The sequence below is a fragment of the Nerophis ophidion genome, linkage group LG28, assembly GCF_033978795.1.
Source record: "Nerophis ophidion isolate RoL-2023_Sa linkage group LG28, RoL_Noph_v1.0, whole genome shotgun sequence".
Lineage (NCBI taxonomy): Eukaryota > Metazoa > Chordata > Actinopteri > Syngnathiformes > Syngnathidae > Nerophis > Nerophis ophidion.
Window position 1 is genome coordinate 34,364,840 of NC_084638.1, and position 17,118 is coordinate 34,381,957.

The following is a 17,118-nucleotide window of genomic DNA, read 5'->3' on the forward strand; positions in this document are numbered from 1 at the left end:
CACACACCAACAACAGGTATGTCACACCTGAGAGACATGGCACACACCAACAACAGGTATGTCACACCTGAGAGACATGGCACACACCAACAACAGGTATGTCACACCTGAGAGACATGGCACACACCAACTACTCAACAACAGGTATGTAACATTGGTATATTGATCCAGATCATGAAGTAGTAGAACCCAAAATGCTCAACGGTTAAGGCTGCTGCCTCTCACACGGTACTACTGGGTTCAAATCCACAAGATGGGAGGTCTTGTTTTTTGTTTCATCTCTATCATTGTTAAATGATTGCATTTGTATATGAGTGAAAATCATGTCTTGATGGAACCCAGGATACCTCAATGGTCAACACTGTGAGCTTCAAATATGGGGGTACTGGGTTTGAATCCCAATTGTTTTGATATGTAACTTCAGTTCAAAATTGAGCTCCACCTCAATCGTAGTTTACTGGGACAGATGTCACGATTCCATTAATGAAGGAGCCAGACTACACGTCCAACAAGACTCAGGATAGCTCAATGGTTAAGACTGCTACCTCTCATGCAGAACTACTGGGTTCAAATCCATTTGTAGGAAGAGCTAGTTTTTTGTTTTGCCTTGATCATAGTTCACTGATTACATTTGTATATGAGTGAAAAACAATACTTAGTGGGACCTGTGATAGCTCAATGGTTAACACTGCTGCCTCACACGCAGTACTACTGGGTTCAGATCCACATCTGGGAAGTTCTTGTTCTTTGTTTTGCCTGATCATAGTTCACTGATAACATTTGTATATGAGCGAGAACCAAACTTTGTTGGGACCCAGGATAGCTCAATGGTCAACACTGTGGGCTCCTAATACAGGAGTAGTGAGTTCAAATCCCATACATGGAGTCAGTAATTTGGCACTATGGCGTCAAGACGACATACATTGTGGGCTGCTTCTTCTCCCCCACACAGACTAATGTTATGTGCTACTTCTTTGACTAACATATAGTTGAAAAATTAAGTCAACACTAAATCTAATAATAATCCAAAATAAAATGTCAAATAGTCAATGATGACACCTCAGGGGTTACCTGTGTGTGTGTGTGTGTGTGTGTGTGTGAGAATGAGTGCGCGTGTGTGTGTGTGTAGGAGTGTGTGCGAGTGAGTGTAACTCCTGAGGTGGGTGGGAATAGGATAAATAAAGAGCGTTGACCAATGAGCTCTCCTGGGTACAAATAAAATAAAATAGGTTAATTGTAATTGGATAAAAAAAAAAGTAAATTAAATTATTATTTTAACATTACATGAGAGAAATGACACAGTTACAATATTTGTCAACTTGCAGCCTCCAGCTGATCTTTTAAATTTCACATCGACCCAAGCAGGAGTCGAACCCCACACTCTTCAACCTGAGTCAACAGTCTTAACCACTGGGCTATCCTGGGTCTAGATGAGACTATTTTTTTTCGTACACAAATGTAATCTAGGACTGTGGCCCAGTAAAGTTTGATGAGGTAGAACAAAATACACTCGACCTGAGTGGGATTTGAACCCAGTACTTTTCATTCCGAGTCAGATGTCTTAACCCCTGGTCTATCCTGGGTCTTGTGAAGATAGGATTGTGTTTTATACACAAATGTAATCGAGGACTCCTGGCTCAGTAAAGTATGACAAGCTTAAACAAAATTTTGTCAACATGAGTGGGATTCGAACCCAGTACCTGTCATTCAGAGTCAGCAGTCTTAACCACTGGGCTATCCTGGGTCTTGATGAGATATTTTTTTTCATACACAAATGTAATCGAGGACTGATGGCCCAGTAAAGTTTGATGAGGTAGAACAAAATACACTCAACCTGAGTGGGATTTGAACCCAGTACTTTTCATTCCGAGTCAGATGTCTTAATCCCTGGTCTATCCTGGGTCTTGTGAAGAGAAGATTGTGTTCTATACACAAATGTAATCGAGGACTCCTGGCTCAGTAAAGTATGACAAGCTTAAACAAAATTTTGTCAACATGAGTGGGATTCAAACCCAGTACCTGTCATTCAGAGTCAGCAGTCTTAACCACTGGGCTATCCTGGGTTTTGATGAGATATTTTTTTTTTCATACACAAATGTAATCGAGGACTGATGGCCCAGTAAAGTTTGATGAGGTAGAACAAAATACAGTTAACCTGAGTGGGACTTGAGCCCAGTACTTTTCATTCCGAGTCAGATGTCTTAACCCCTGGTCTGTCCTGGGTCTTGTGAAGAGTAGATTGTGTTCTATACACAAATGTAGTCGAGGACTCCTGGCTCAGTAAAGTATGACAAGCTTAAACAAAATTTTGTCAACAAAAGTGGGATTTGAACACAGTACCTGTCATTCAGAGTCAGCAGTCTTAACCACTGAGCTATCCTGGGTCTTGATGAGATATATTTTTTTTCATACACAAATGTAATCGAGGACTGATGGCCCAGTAAAGTTTGATGAGGTAGAACAAAATGCAGTCAACCTGAGTGTGACTTGAACCCAGTACTTTTCATTCCGAGTCAGATGTCTTAACCCCTGGTCTATCCTGGGTCTTGTGAAGTGAAGATTGTGTTCTATACACAAATGTAATCGAGGACTCCTGGCTCAGTAAAGTATGACAAGCTTAAACTAAATTTTGTCAACATGAGTGGGATTCGAACTCAGTACCTGTCATTCAGGGTCAGCAGTCTTAACCACCGAGATATCCCTGGTCCTGTGAAGAATGGATTTCTTTCCATACACAAATGTTATCTACGACCCCTGACTCACTGGAGTAAGATGAGGTGGAAAAAATACTGCTGACCGGAGTGGGGTTTGAACTGTGTACAGTTTGTTCTCATGCAACAGTCTTAACCACTGGGCTACTTTCAGTCTTGTAAAGGTAGGATTTTAGTCCATACACAAATGTAATCGATGACTCCCGGCCTTCGTAAAGTATGATGAGGTAAAAAAAAAAATACTATCAACCAGAGTGAGGTTTGAACTCAGCACTTTTCATTCAAAGTCAGCAGACTCAACCCCTAGTCTACCCTGGGTCTTGTGACAATAAGATTGTGTTCCATACATAAATGTAATCGAGGACTCCTGGCTCTGTAAAGTATAATGAGGTTGGGAATGGGTGAAAAAAATAGAAGATTAAAATAAAATAAAATAAAATAAAATATACTAAAATAAAAATGGTCTAAACCTGGGCCCTGGAGAAGGGGTCCAGACTGAGGCCAAGGGAAAAAACAACAACAACTCATAGCCATAGTACACATCCCTCTCACATGTGTGTAAGAGGTAAACATCAAAGAAGACAAAGGACATGAAAGACATTAAAGCAGCGGATACAAGCAGACACTTCTACATCCAGCTATGAATAACAACTAAAAGAAACATAGACACTGTGGTGGTCTCTGCGCTGTTCCACGCCATCGTCCACTGGGGTGGAGGGAGCGTGGCCAGAAACAGGAGCAGACCCAACAAAGCAACCAAGAGAACTGACTCCACTCTAAGCCGCCAACCAACTCTCGGCCAGTGTCCAGTCCGCATGGATGAGCGAGGATACGTCCAAGGAGACTGAGGTGTACGACACCTGCTCACCCAGCCAAGACACCGCCAAGCCTCTCCGTCCCAGCGCTCAGAGCTTGCTCCGCAGACCTGTCCCTTCATCCGCATCTCCTCCAGTCCCTCCAAAGCGACTCCGGTGTGGCAGACACCCAGCAGCTGGTCTCCATGGTCAAAAGGCTCCCGGGAGGAAGATCCAGAAGTCCACAAAAAGCACCACAGAGGTCACGAAAGTGCCACCCCTTGTCACACAGTCCCAAAGGGTCCCGGACCAAAAGGCAAAAAAATATAATAAGACATGAAAACAAGAGGGAAACACAAAATGATGACACAAGAGCACGGAGCTCCTGCCAACAGCAGCCACTACAGCAGCGCCATCTTGGGGGAAAAAAAAAAAAAAAATCAATTAGAGCTGGATTTGAACCCAGTGCGCTTAATTCCAAGTGAGAAGTCTTAAACACTGGACTGTCCTGGGTCTTGTGAAGCTATGATTGTGTTCCATACACAAATGTAATTGAGGACTCCTGGCTCAGTAAAGTATGATGAGTTTGAACAAAATGATGTCAACTAGATTGGCATTCGAAACCAGTACCTCTCATTCAGAGTCCGCAGTCTTAACCACTGAGCTATCCTTGGTCTTGTAAAGAATAGATTTCTTTCCATACACAAATGTTATCTATGCAGTGATTTCCCCCCCAGAAAATGTGTTAGTCGTCACCATCACATCTCCATCTCATCTTTGCCTGGGGGGGGGGGGGGCAATAGACTACAGACTGTGGTGAAGTAGGCCGGCTACGTCGCATGAAGAAACTTTGAATTTTGGGTTGTGTTTTCCGCTCCATATATACGATATATATCTCAATAGATTTTAGGTTCAAAGAACTATGAAGTTGTTGCAGGTATGACCACATGGTGGCGATAGTTTCAAAGAACTATGAAGTTGTTGCAGGTATGACCACATGGTGGCGATAGTTTCAAAGAACTATGAAGTTGTTGCAGGTATGACCACATGGTGGCGATAGTTTCAAAGAACTATGAAGTTGTTGCAGGTATGACCACATGGTGGCGATAGTCTCAAAGAACTATGAAGTTGTTGCAGGTATGACCACATGGTGGCGATAGTTTCAAAGAACTATGAAATTGATGCAGGTATGACCACATGGTGGCGATAGTTTCAAATAACTATGAAGCTGTTGCAGGTATGACCACATAGTGGCGATAGTTTCAAAGAACTATGAAATTGATGCAGGTATGACCACATGGTGGCGATAGTTTCAAAGAACTATGAAGTTGTTGCAGGTATGACCACATGGTGGCGATAGAGTGCAGTGGGCGAACTGCAGATGGGAACTACTTCAACATGAGAGGAATAAACATCAAACATGTTGTGGACTCAATTGATGACTTGTTTATTGCTGCAGACAAGCTGGCAGGTATGACAACAACAGGTATGTCACACCTGAGAGACATGGCACACACCAACAACAGGTATGTCACACCTGAGAGACATGGCACACACCAACAACAGGTATGTCACACCTGAGAGACATGGCACACACCAACAACAGGTATGTCACACCTGAGACACATGGCACACACCAACAACCGGTATGTCACACCTGAGAGACATGGCACACACCAACAACAGGTATGTCACACCTGAGAGACATGGCACACACCAACAACAGGTATGTCACACCTGAGAGACATGGCACACACCAACAACAGGTATGTCACACCTGAGAGACATGGCACACACCAACAACAGGTATGTCACACCTGAGAGACATGGCACAAACCAACAACAGGTATGTCACACCTGAGAGACATGGCACACACCAACTACTCAACAACAGGTATGTAACATTGGTATATTGATCCAGATCATGAAGTAGTAGAACCCAAAATGCTCAATGGTTAAGACTGCTGCCTCTCACACGGTACTACTGGGTTCAAATCCACAAGATGGGAGGTCTTGTTTTTTGTTTCATCTCTATCATTGTTAAATGATTGCATTTGTATATGAGTGAAAATCATGTCTTGATGGAACCCAGGATACCTCAATGGTCAACACTGTGAGCTTCAAATATGGGGGTACTGGGTTTGAATCCCAATTGGTTTGATATGTAACTTCAGTTCAAAATTGAGCTCCACCTCAATCGTAGTTTACTGGGACAGATGTCACGATTCCATTAATGAAGGAGCCAGACTACACTTCCAACAAGACTCAGGATAGCTCAATGGTTAAGACTGCTACCTCTCATGCAGAACTACTGGGTTCAAATCCATTTGTAGGAAGAGCTAGTTTTTTGTTTTGCCTTGATCATAGTTCACTGATTACATTTGTATATGAGTGAAAAACAATACTTAGTGGGACCTGTGATAGCTCAATGGTTAACACTGCTGCCTCACACGCAGTACTACTGGGTTCAAATCCACATCTGGGAAGTTCTTGTTCTTTGTTTTGCCTGATCATAGTTCACTGATAACATTTGTATATGAGCGAGAACCAAACTTTGTTGGGACCCAGGATAGCTCAATGGTCAACACTGTGGGCTCCTAATACAGGAGTAGTGAGTTCAAATCCCATACATGGAGTCAGTAATTTGGCAGTATGGCGTCAAGACGACATACATTGTGGGCTGCTTCTTCTCCCCCACACAGACTAATGTTATGTGCTACTTCTTTGACTAACATATAGTTGAAAAATTAAGTCAACACTAAAGCTAATAATAATCCAAAATAAAATGTCAAATAGTCAATGATGACACCTCAGGGGTTACCTGTGTGTGTGTGTGTGTGTGTGAGAATGAGTGCGCGTGTGTGTGTGTGTAGGAGTGTGTGCGAGTGAGTGTAACTCCTGAGGTGGGTGGGAATAGGATAAATAAAGAGCGTTGACCAATGAGCTCTCCTGGGTACAAATAAAATAAAATAGGTTAATTGTAATTGGATAAAAAAAAAAGTAAATTAAATTATTATTTTAACATTACATGAGAGAAATGACACAGTTACAATATTTGTCAACTTGCAGCCTCCAGCTGATCTTTTAAATTTCACATCGACCCAAGCAGGAGTCGAACCCCACACTCTTCAACCTGAGTCAACAGTCTTAACCACTGGGCTATCCTGGGTATAGATGAGACAATTTTTTTTCGTACACAAATGTAATCTAGGACTGTGGCCCAGTAAAGTTTGATGAGGTAGAACAAAATACACTCGACCTGAGTGGGATTTGAACCCAGTACTTTTCATTCCGAGTCAGATGTCTTAACCCCTGGTCTATCCTGGGTCTTGTGAAGATAAGATTGTGTTCTATACACAAATGTAATCGAGGACTCCTGGCTCAGTAAAGTATGACAAGCTTAAACAAAATGTTGTCAACATGAGTGGGATTCGAACCCAGTACCTGTCATTCAGAGTCAGCAGTCTTAACCACTGGGCTATCCTGGGTCTTGATGAGATATTTTTTTTCATACACAAATGTAATCGAGGACTGATGGCCCAGTAAAGTTTGATGAGGTAGAACAAAATACACTCAACCTGAGTGGGATTTGAACCCAGTACTTTTCATTCCGAGTCAGATGTCTTAACCCCTGGTCTATCCTGGGTCTTGTGAAGAGAAGATTGTGTTCTATACACAAATGTAATCGAGGACTCCTGGCTCAGTAAAGTATGACAAGCTTAAACAAAATTTTTTCAACATGAGTGGGATTCGAACCCAGTACCTGTCATTCAGAGTCAGCAGTCTTAACCACTGGGCTATCCTGGGTCTTGATGAGATGTTTTTTTTTTCATACACAAATGTAATCGAGGACTGATGGCCCAGTAAAGTTTGATTTGGTAGAACAAAATACAGTTAACCTGAGTGGGACTTGAGCCCAGTACTTTTCATTCCGAGTCAGATGTCTTAACCCCTGGTCTATCCTGGGTCTTGTGAAGAGAAGATTGTGTTCTATACACAAATGTAATCGAGGACTCCTGGCTCAGTAAAGTATGACAAGCTTAAACAAAATTTTTTCAACATGAGTGGGATTCGAACCCAGTACCTGTCATTCAGAGTCAGCAGTCTTAACCACTGGGCTATCCTGGGTCTTGATGAGATGTTTTTTTTTTCATACACAAATGTAATCGAGGACTGATGGCCCAGTAAAGTTTGATGAGGTAGAACAAAATACAGTCAACCTGAGTGGGACTTGAACCCAGTACTTTTCATTCCGAGTCAGATGTCTTAACCCCTGGTCTATCCTGGGTCTTGTGAAGAGAAGATTGTGTTCTATACACAAATGTAACCGAGGACTCCTGGCTCAGTAAAGTATGACAAGCTTAAACTAAATTTTGTCAACATGAGTGGGATTTGAACCCAGTACCTGTCATTCAGAGTCAGCAGTCTTAACCACTGAGCTATCCTGGGTCTTGATGAGATATATTTTTTTTCATACACAAATGTAATCGAGGACTGATGGCCCAGTAAAGTTTGAGGAGGTAGAACAAAATGCAGTCAACCTGAGTGGGACTTGAACCCAGTACTTTTCATTCCGAGTCAGATGTCTTAACCCCTGGTCTATCCTGGGTCTTGTGAAGTGAAGATTGTGTTCTATACACAAATGTAATCGAGGACTCCTGGCTCAGTAAAGTATGACAAGCTTAAACTAAATTTTGTCAACATGAGTGGGATTCAAACCCAGTACCTGTCATTCAGAGTCAGCAGTCTTAACCACCGAGCTATCCCTGGTCCTGTGAAGAATGGATTTCTTTCCATACACAAATGTTATCTACGACCCCTGACTCACTGGAGTAAGATGAGGTGGAAAAATACTGCTGACCGGAGTGGGGTTTGAACTGTGTACAGTTTGTTCTCATGCAACAGTCTTAACCACTGGGCTACTTTCAGTCTTGTAAAGGTAGGATTTTAGTCCATACACAAATGTAATCGATGACTCCCGGCCTTCGTAAAGTATGATGAGGTAAAAAAAAAATACTATCAACCAGAGTGAGGTTTGAACTCAGCACTTTTCATTCAAAGTCAGCAGACTCAACCCCTAGTCTACCCTGGGTCTTGTGACAATAAGATTGTGTTCCATACATAAATGTAATCGAGGACTCCTGGCTCTGTAAAGTATAATGAGGTTGGGAATGGGTGAAAAAAATAGAAGATTAAAATAAAATAAAATAAAATATACTAAAATAAAAATGGTCTAAACCTGGGCCCTGAAGAAGGGGTCCAGACTGAGGCCAAGGGAAAAAACAACAACAACTCATAGCCATAGTACACATCCCTCTCACATGTGTGTAAGAGTTAAACATCAAAGAAGACAAAGGACATGAAAGACATTAAAGCAGCGGATACAAGCAGACACTTCTACATCCAGCTATGAATAACAACTAAAAGAAACATAGACACTGTGGTGGTCTCTGCGCTGTTCCACGCCATCGTCCACTGGGGTGGAGGGAGCGTGGCCAGAAACAGGAGCAGACCCAACAAAGCAACCAAGAGAACTGACTCCACTCTAAGCCGCCAACCAACTCTCGGCCAGTGTCCAGTCCGCATGGATGAGCGAGGATACGTCCAAGGAGACTGAGGTGTACGACACCTGCTCACCCAGCCAAGACACCGCCAAGCCTCTCCGTCCCAGCGCTCAGAGCTTGCTCCGCAGACCTGTCCCTTCATCCGCATCTCCTCCAGTCCCTCCAAAGCGACTCCGGTGTGGCAGACACCCAGCAGCTGGTCTCCATGGTCAAAAGGCTCCCGGGAGGAAGATCCAGAAGTCCACAAAAAGCACCACAGAGGTCACGAAAGTGCCACCCCTTGTCACACAGTCCCAAAGGGTCCCGGACCAAAAGGCAAAAAAATATAATAAGACATGAAAACAAGAGGGAAACACAAAATGATGACACAAGAGCACGGAGCTCCTGCCAACAGCAGCCACTACAGCAGCGCCATCTTGGGGGAAAAAAAAAAAAAAAATCAATTAGAGCTGGATTTGAACCCAGTGCGCTTAATTCCAAGTGAGAAGTCTTAAACACTGGACTGTCCTGGGTCTTGTGAAGCTGTGATTGTGTTCCATACACAAATGTAATTGAGGACTCCTGGCTCAGTAAAGTATGATGAGTTTGAACAAAATGATGTCAACTAGATTGGCATTCGAAACCAGTACCTCTCATTCAGAGTCCGCAGTCTTAACCACTGAGCTATCCTTGGTCTTGTAAAGAATAGATTTCTTTCCATACACAAATGTTATCTATGCAGTGATTTCCCCCCCAGAAAATGTGTTAGTCGTCACCATCACATCTCCATCTCATCTTTGCCTGGGGAGGGGCAATAGACTACAGACTGTGGTGAAGTAGGCCGGCTACGTCGCATGAAGAAACTTTGAATTTTGGGTTGTGTTTTCCGCTCCATATATACGATATATATCTCAATAGATTTTAGGTTCAAAGAACTATGAAGTTGTTGCAGGTATGACCACATGGTGGCGATAGTTTCAAAGAACTATGAAGTTGTTGCAGGTATGACCACATGGTGGCGATAGTTTCAAAGAACTATGAAGTTGTTGCAGGGATGACCACATGGTGGCGATAGTTTCAAAGAACTATGAAGTTGTTGCAGGTATGACCACATGGTGGCGATAGTTTCAAAGAACTATGAAGTTGTTACAGGTATGACCACATGGTGGCGATAGTTTCAAAGAACTATGAAGTTGTTGCAGGTATGACCACATGGTGGCGATAGTTTCAAAGAACTATGAAATTGATGCAGGTATGACCACATGGTGGCGATAGTTTCAAAGAACTATGAAGTTGTTTCAGGTATGACCACATGGTGGCGATAGAGTGCAGTGGGCGAACTGCAGATGGGAACTACTTCAACATGAGAGGAATAAACATCAAACATGTTGTGGACTCAATTGATGACTTGTTTATTGCTGCAGACAAGCTGGCAGGTATGACAACAACAGGTATGTCACACCTGAGAGACATGGCACACACCAACAACAGGTATGTCACACCTGAGAGACATGGCACACACCAACAACAGGTATGTCACACCTGAGAGACATGGCACACACCAACAACAGGTATGTCACACCTGAGAGACATGGCACACACCAACAACAGGTATGTCACACCTGAGAGACATGGCACACACCAACAACAGGTATGTCACACCTGAGAGACATGGCACACACCAACAACAGGTATGTCACACCTGAGAGACATGGCACACACCAACGACAGGTATGTCACACCTGAGAGACATGGCACACACCAACAACAGGTATGTCACACCTGAGAGACATGGCACACACCAACAACAGGTATGTCACACCTGAGAGACATGGCACACACCAACAAAAGGTATGTCACACCTGAGAAACATGGCACACACCAACAACAGGTATGTCACACCTGAGAGACATGGCACACACCACCAACAGGTATGTCACACCTGAGAGACATGGCACACACCAACTACTCAACAACAGGTATGTAACATTGGTATATTGATCCAGATCATGAAGTAGTAGAACCCAAAATGCTCAATGGTTAAGACTGCTGCCTCTCACACGGTACTACTGGGTTCAAATCCACAAGATGGGAGGTCTTGTTTTTTGTTTCATCTCTATCATTGTTAAATGATTGCATTTGTATATGAGTGAAAATCATGTCTTGATGGAACCCAGGATACCTCAATGGTCAACACTGTGAGCTTCAAATATGGGGGTACTGGGTTTGAATCCCAATTGGTTTGATATGTAACTTCAGTTCAAAATTGAGCTCCACCTCAATCGTAGTTTACTGGGACAGATGTCACGATTCCATTAATGAAGGAGCCAGACTACACTTCCAACAAGACTCAGGATAGCTCAATGGTTAAGACTGCTACCTCTCATGCAGAACTACTGGGTTCAAATCCATTTGTAGGAAGAGCTAGTTTTTTGTTTTGCCTTGATCATAGTTCACTGATTACATTTGTATATGAGTGAAAAACAATACTTAGTGGGACCTGTGATAGCTCAATGGTTAACACTGCTGCCTCACACGCAGTACTACTGGGTTCAAATCCACATCTGGGAAGTTCTTGTTCTTTGTTTTGCCTGATCATAGTTCACTGATAACATTTGTATATGAGCGAGAACCAAACTTTGTTGGGACCCAGGATAGCTCAATGGTCAACACTGTGGGCTCCTAATACAGGAGTAGTGAGTTCAAATCCCATACATGGAGTCAGTAATTTGGCAGTATGGCGTCAAGACGACATACATTGTGGGCTGCTTCTTCTCCCCCACACAGACTAATGTTATGTGCTACTTCTTTGACTAACATATAGTTGAAAAATTAAGTCAACACTAAAGCTAATAATAATCCAAAATAAAATGTCAAATAGTCAATGAGGACACCTCAGGGGTTACCTGTGTGTGTGTGTGTGTGTGTGTGTGAGAATGAGTGCGCGTGTGTGTGTGTGTAGGAGTGTGTGCGAGTGAGTGTAACTCCTGAGGTGGGTGGGAATAGGATAAATAAAGAGCGTTGACCAATGAGCTCTCCTGGGTACAAATAAAATAAAATAGGTTAATTGTAATTGGATAAAAAAAAAAGTAAATTAAATTATTATTTTAACATTACATGAGAGAAATGACACAGTTACAATATTTGTCAACTTGCAGCCTCCAGCTGATCTTTTAAATTTCACATCGACCCAAGCAGGAGTCGAACCCCACACTCTTCAACCTGAGTCAACAGTCTTAACCACTGGGCTATCCTGGGTATAGATGAGACAATTTTTTTTCGTACACAAATGTAATCTAGGACTGTGGCCCAGTAAAGTTTGATGAGGTAGAACAAAATACACTCGACCTGAGTGGGATTTGAACCCAGTACTTTTCATTCCGAGTCAGATGTCTTAACCCCTGGTCTATCCTGGGTCTTGTGAAGATAAGATTGTGTTCTATACACAAATGTAATCGAGGACTCCTGGCTCAGTAAAGTATGACAAGCTTAAACAAAATGTTGTCAACATGAGTGGGATTCGAACCCAGTACCTGTCATTCAGAGTCAGCAGTCTTAACCACTGGGCTATCCTGGGTCTTGATGAGATATTTTTTTTCATACACAAATGTAATCGAGGACTGATGGCCCAGTAAAGTTTGATGAGGTAGAACAAAATACACTCAACCTGAGTGGGATTTGAACCCAGTACTTTTCATTCCGAGTCAGATGTCTTAACCCCTGGTCTATCCTGGGTCTTGTGAAGAGAAGATTGTGTTCTATACACAAATGTAATCGAGGACTCCTGGCTCAGTAAAGTATGACAAGCTTAAACAAAATTTTTTCAACATGAGTGGGATTCGAACCCAGTACCTGTCATTCAGAGTCAGCAGTCTTAACCACTGGGCTATCCTGGGTCTTGATGAGATGTTTTTTTTTTCATACACAAATGTAATCGAGGACTGATGGCCCAGTAAAGTTTGATGAGGTAGAACAAAATACAGTTAACCTGAGTGGGACTTGAGCCCAGTACTTTTCATTCCGAGTCAGATGTCTTAACCCCTGGTCTATCCTGGGTCTTGTGAAGAGAAGATTGTGTTCTATACACAAATGTAATCGAGGACTCCTGGCTCAGTAAAGTATGACAAGCTTAAACAAAATTTTTTCAACATGAGTGGGATTCGAACCCAGTACCTGTCATTCAAAGTCAGCAGTCTTAACCACTGGGCTATCCTGGGTCTTGATGAGATGTTTTTTTTTTCATACACAAATGTAATCGAGGACTGATGGCCCAGTAAAGTTTGATGAGGTAGAACAAAATACAGTCAACCTGAGTGGGACTTGAACCCAGTACTTTTCATTCCGAGTCAGATGTCTTAACCCCTGGTCTATCCTGGGTCTTGTGAAGAGAAGATTGTGTTCTATACACAAATGTAATCGAGGACTCCTGGCTCAGTAAAGTATGACAAGCTTAAACTAAATTTTGTCAACATGAGTGGGATTTGAACCCAGTACCTGTCATTCAGAGTCAGCAGTCTTAACCACTGAGCTATCCTGGGTCTTGATGAGATATATTTTTTTTCATACACAAATGTAATCGAGGACTGATGGCCCAGTAAAGTTTGAGGAGGTAGAACAAAATGCAGTCAACCTGAGTGGGACTTGAACCCAGTACTTTTCATTCCGAGTCAGATGTCTTAACCCCTGGTCTATCCTGGGTCTTGTGAAGTGAAGATTGTGTTCTATACACAAATGTAATCGAGGACTCCTGGCTCAGTAAAGTATGACAAGCTTAAACTAAATTTTGTCAACATGAGTGGGATTCGAACCCAGTACCTGTCATTCAGAGTCAGCAGTCTTAACCACCGAGCTATCCCTGGTCCTGTGAAGAATGGATTTCTTTCCATACACAAATGTTATCTACGACCCCTGACTCACTGGAGTAAGATGAGGTGGAAAAAATACTGCTGACCGGAGTGGGGTTTGAACTGTGTACAGTTTGTTCTCATGCAACAGTCTTAACCACTGGGCTACTTTCAGTCTTGTAAAGGTAGGATTTTAGTCCATACACAAATGTAATCGATGACTCCCGGCCTTCGTAAAGTATGATGAGGTAAAAAAAAAATACTATCAACCAGAGTGAGGTTTGAACTCAGCACTTTTCATTCAAAGTCAGCAGACTCAACCCCTAGTCTACCCTGGGTCTTGTGACAATAAGATTGTGTTCCATACATAAATGTAATCGAGGACTCCTGGCTCTGTAAAGTATAATGAGGTTGGGAATGGGTGAAAAAAATAGAAGATTAAAATAAAATAAAATAAAATATACTAAAATAAAAATGGTCTAAACCTGGGCCCTGAAGAAGGGGTCCAGACTGAGGCCAAGGGAAAAAACAACAACAACAACTCATAGCCATAGTACACATCCCTCTCACATGTGTGTAAGAGTTAAACATCAAAGAAGACAAAGGACATGAAAGACATTAAAGCAGCGGATACAAGCAGACACTTCTACATCCAGCTATGAATAACAACTAAAAGAAACATAGACACTGTGGTGGTCTCTGCGCTGTTCCACGCCATCGTCCACTGGGGTGGAGGGAGCGTGGCCAGAAACAGGAGCAGACCCAACAAAGCAACCAAGAGAACTGACTCCACTCTAAGCCGCCAACCAACTCTCGGCCAGTGTCCAGTCCGCATGGATGAGCGAGGATACGTCCAAGGAGACTGAGGTGTACGACACCTGCTCACCCAGCCAAGACACCGCCAAGCCTCTCCGTCCCAGCGCTCAGAGCTTGCTCCGCAGACCTGTCCCTTCATCCGCATCTCCTCCAGTCCCTCCAAAGCGACTCCGGTGTGGCAGACACCCAGCAGCTGGTCTCCATGGTCAAAAGGCTCCCGGGAGGAAGATCCAGAAGTCCACAAAAAGCACCACAGAGGTCACGAAAGTGCCACCCCTTGTCACACAGTCCCAAAGGGTCCCGGACCAAAAGGCAAAAAAATATAATAAGACATGAAAACAAGAGGGAAACACAAAATGATGACACAAGAGCACGGAGCTCCTGCCAACAGCAGCCACTACAGCAGCGCCATCTTGGGGGAAAAAAAAAAAAAAAAATCAATTAGAGCTGGATTTGAACCCAGTGCGCTTAATTCCAAGTGAGAAGTCTTAAACACTGGACTGTCCTGGGTCTTGTGAAGCTATGATTGTGTTCCATACACAAATGTAATTGAGGACTCCTGGCTCAGTAAAGTATGATGAGTTTGAACAAAATGATGTCAACTAGATTGGCATTCGAAACCAGTACCTCTCATTCAGAGTCCGCAGTCTTAACCACTGAGCTATCCTTGGTCTTGTAAAGAATAGATTTCTTTCCATACACAAATGTTATCTATGCAGTGATTTCCCCCCCAGAAAATGTGTTAGTCGTCACCATCACATCTCCATCTCATCTTTGCCTGGGGGGGGGGGCAATAGACTACAGACTGTGGTGAAGTAGGCCGGCTACGTCGCATGAAGAAACTTTGAATTTTGGGTTGTGTTTTCCGCTCCATATATACGATATATATCTCAATAGATTTTAGGTTCAAAGAACTATGAAGTTGTTGCAGGTATGACCACATGGTGGCGATAGTTTCAAAGAACTATGAAGTTGTTGCAGGTATGACCACATGGTGGCGATAGTTTCAAAGAACTATGAAGTTGTTGCAGGGATGACCACATGGTGGCGATAGTTTCAAAGAACTATGAAGTTGTTGCAGGTATGACCACATGGTGGCGATAGTCTCAAAGAACTATGAAGTTGTTGCAGGTATGACCACATGGTGGCGATAGTTTCAAAGAACTATGAAATTGATGCAGGTATGACCACATGGTGGCGATAGTTTCAAATAACTATGAAGTTGTTGCAGGTATGACCACATGGTGGCGATAGTTTCAAAGAACTATGAAATTGATGCAGGTATGACCACATGGTGGCGATAGTTTCAAAGAACTATGAAGTTGTTGCAGGTATGACCACATGGTGGCGATAGAGTGCAGTGGGCGAACTGCAGATGGGAACTACTTCAACATGAGAGGAATAAACATCAAACATGTTGTGGACTCAATTGATGACTTGTTTATTGCTGCAGACAAGCTGGCAGGTATGACAACAACAGGTATGTCACACCTGAGAGACATGGCACACACCAACAACAGGTATGTCACACCTGAGAGACATGGCACACACCAACAACCGGTATGTCACACCTGAGAGACATGGCACACACCAACAACAGGTATGTCACACCTGAGAGACATGGCACACACCAACAACAGGTATGTCACACCTGAGAGACATGGCACACACCAACAACAGGTATGTCACACCTGAGAGACATGGCACAAACCAACAACAGGTATGTCACACCTGAGAGACATGGCACAAACCAACAACAGGTATGTCACACCTGAGAGACATGGCACACACCAACTACTCAACAACAGGTATGTAACATTGGTATATTGATCCAGATCATGAAGTAGTAGAACCCAAAATGCTCAATGGTTAAGACTGCTGCCTCTCACACGGTACTACTGGGTTCAAATCCACAAGATGGGAGGTCTTGTTTTTTGTTTCATCTCTATCATTGTTAAATGATTGCATTTGTATATGAGTGAAAATCATGTCTTGATGGAACCCAGGATACCTCAATGGTCAACACTGTGAGCTTCAAATATGGGGGTACTGGGTTTGAATCCCAATTGGTTTGATATGTAACTTCAGTTCAAAATTGAGCTCCACCTCAATCGTAGTTTACTGGGACAGATGTCACGATTCCATTAATGAAGGAGCCAGACTACACTTCCAACAAGACTCAGGATAGCTCAATGGTTAAGACTGCTACCTCTCATGCAGAACTACTGGGTTCAAATCAATTTGTAGGAAGAGCTAGTTTTTTGTTTTGCCTTGATCATAGTTCACTGATTACATTTGTATATGAGTGAAAAACAATACTTAGTGGGACCTGTGATAGCTCAATGGTTAACACTGCTGCCTCACACGCAGTACTACTGGGTTCAAATCCACATCTGGGAAGTTCTTGTTC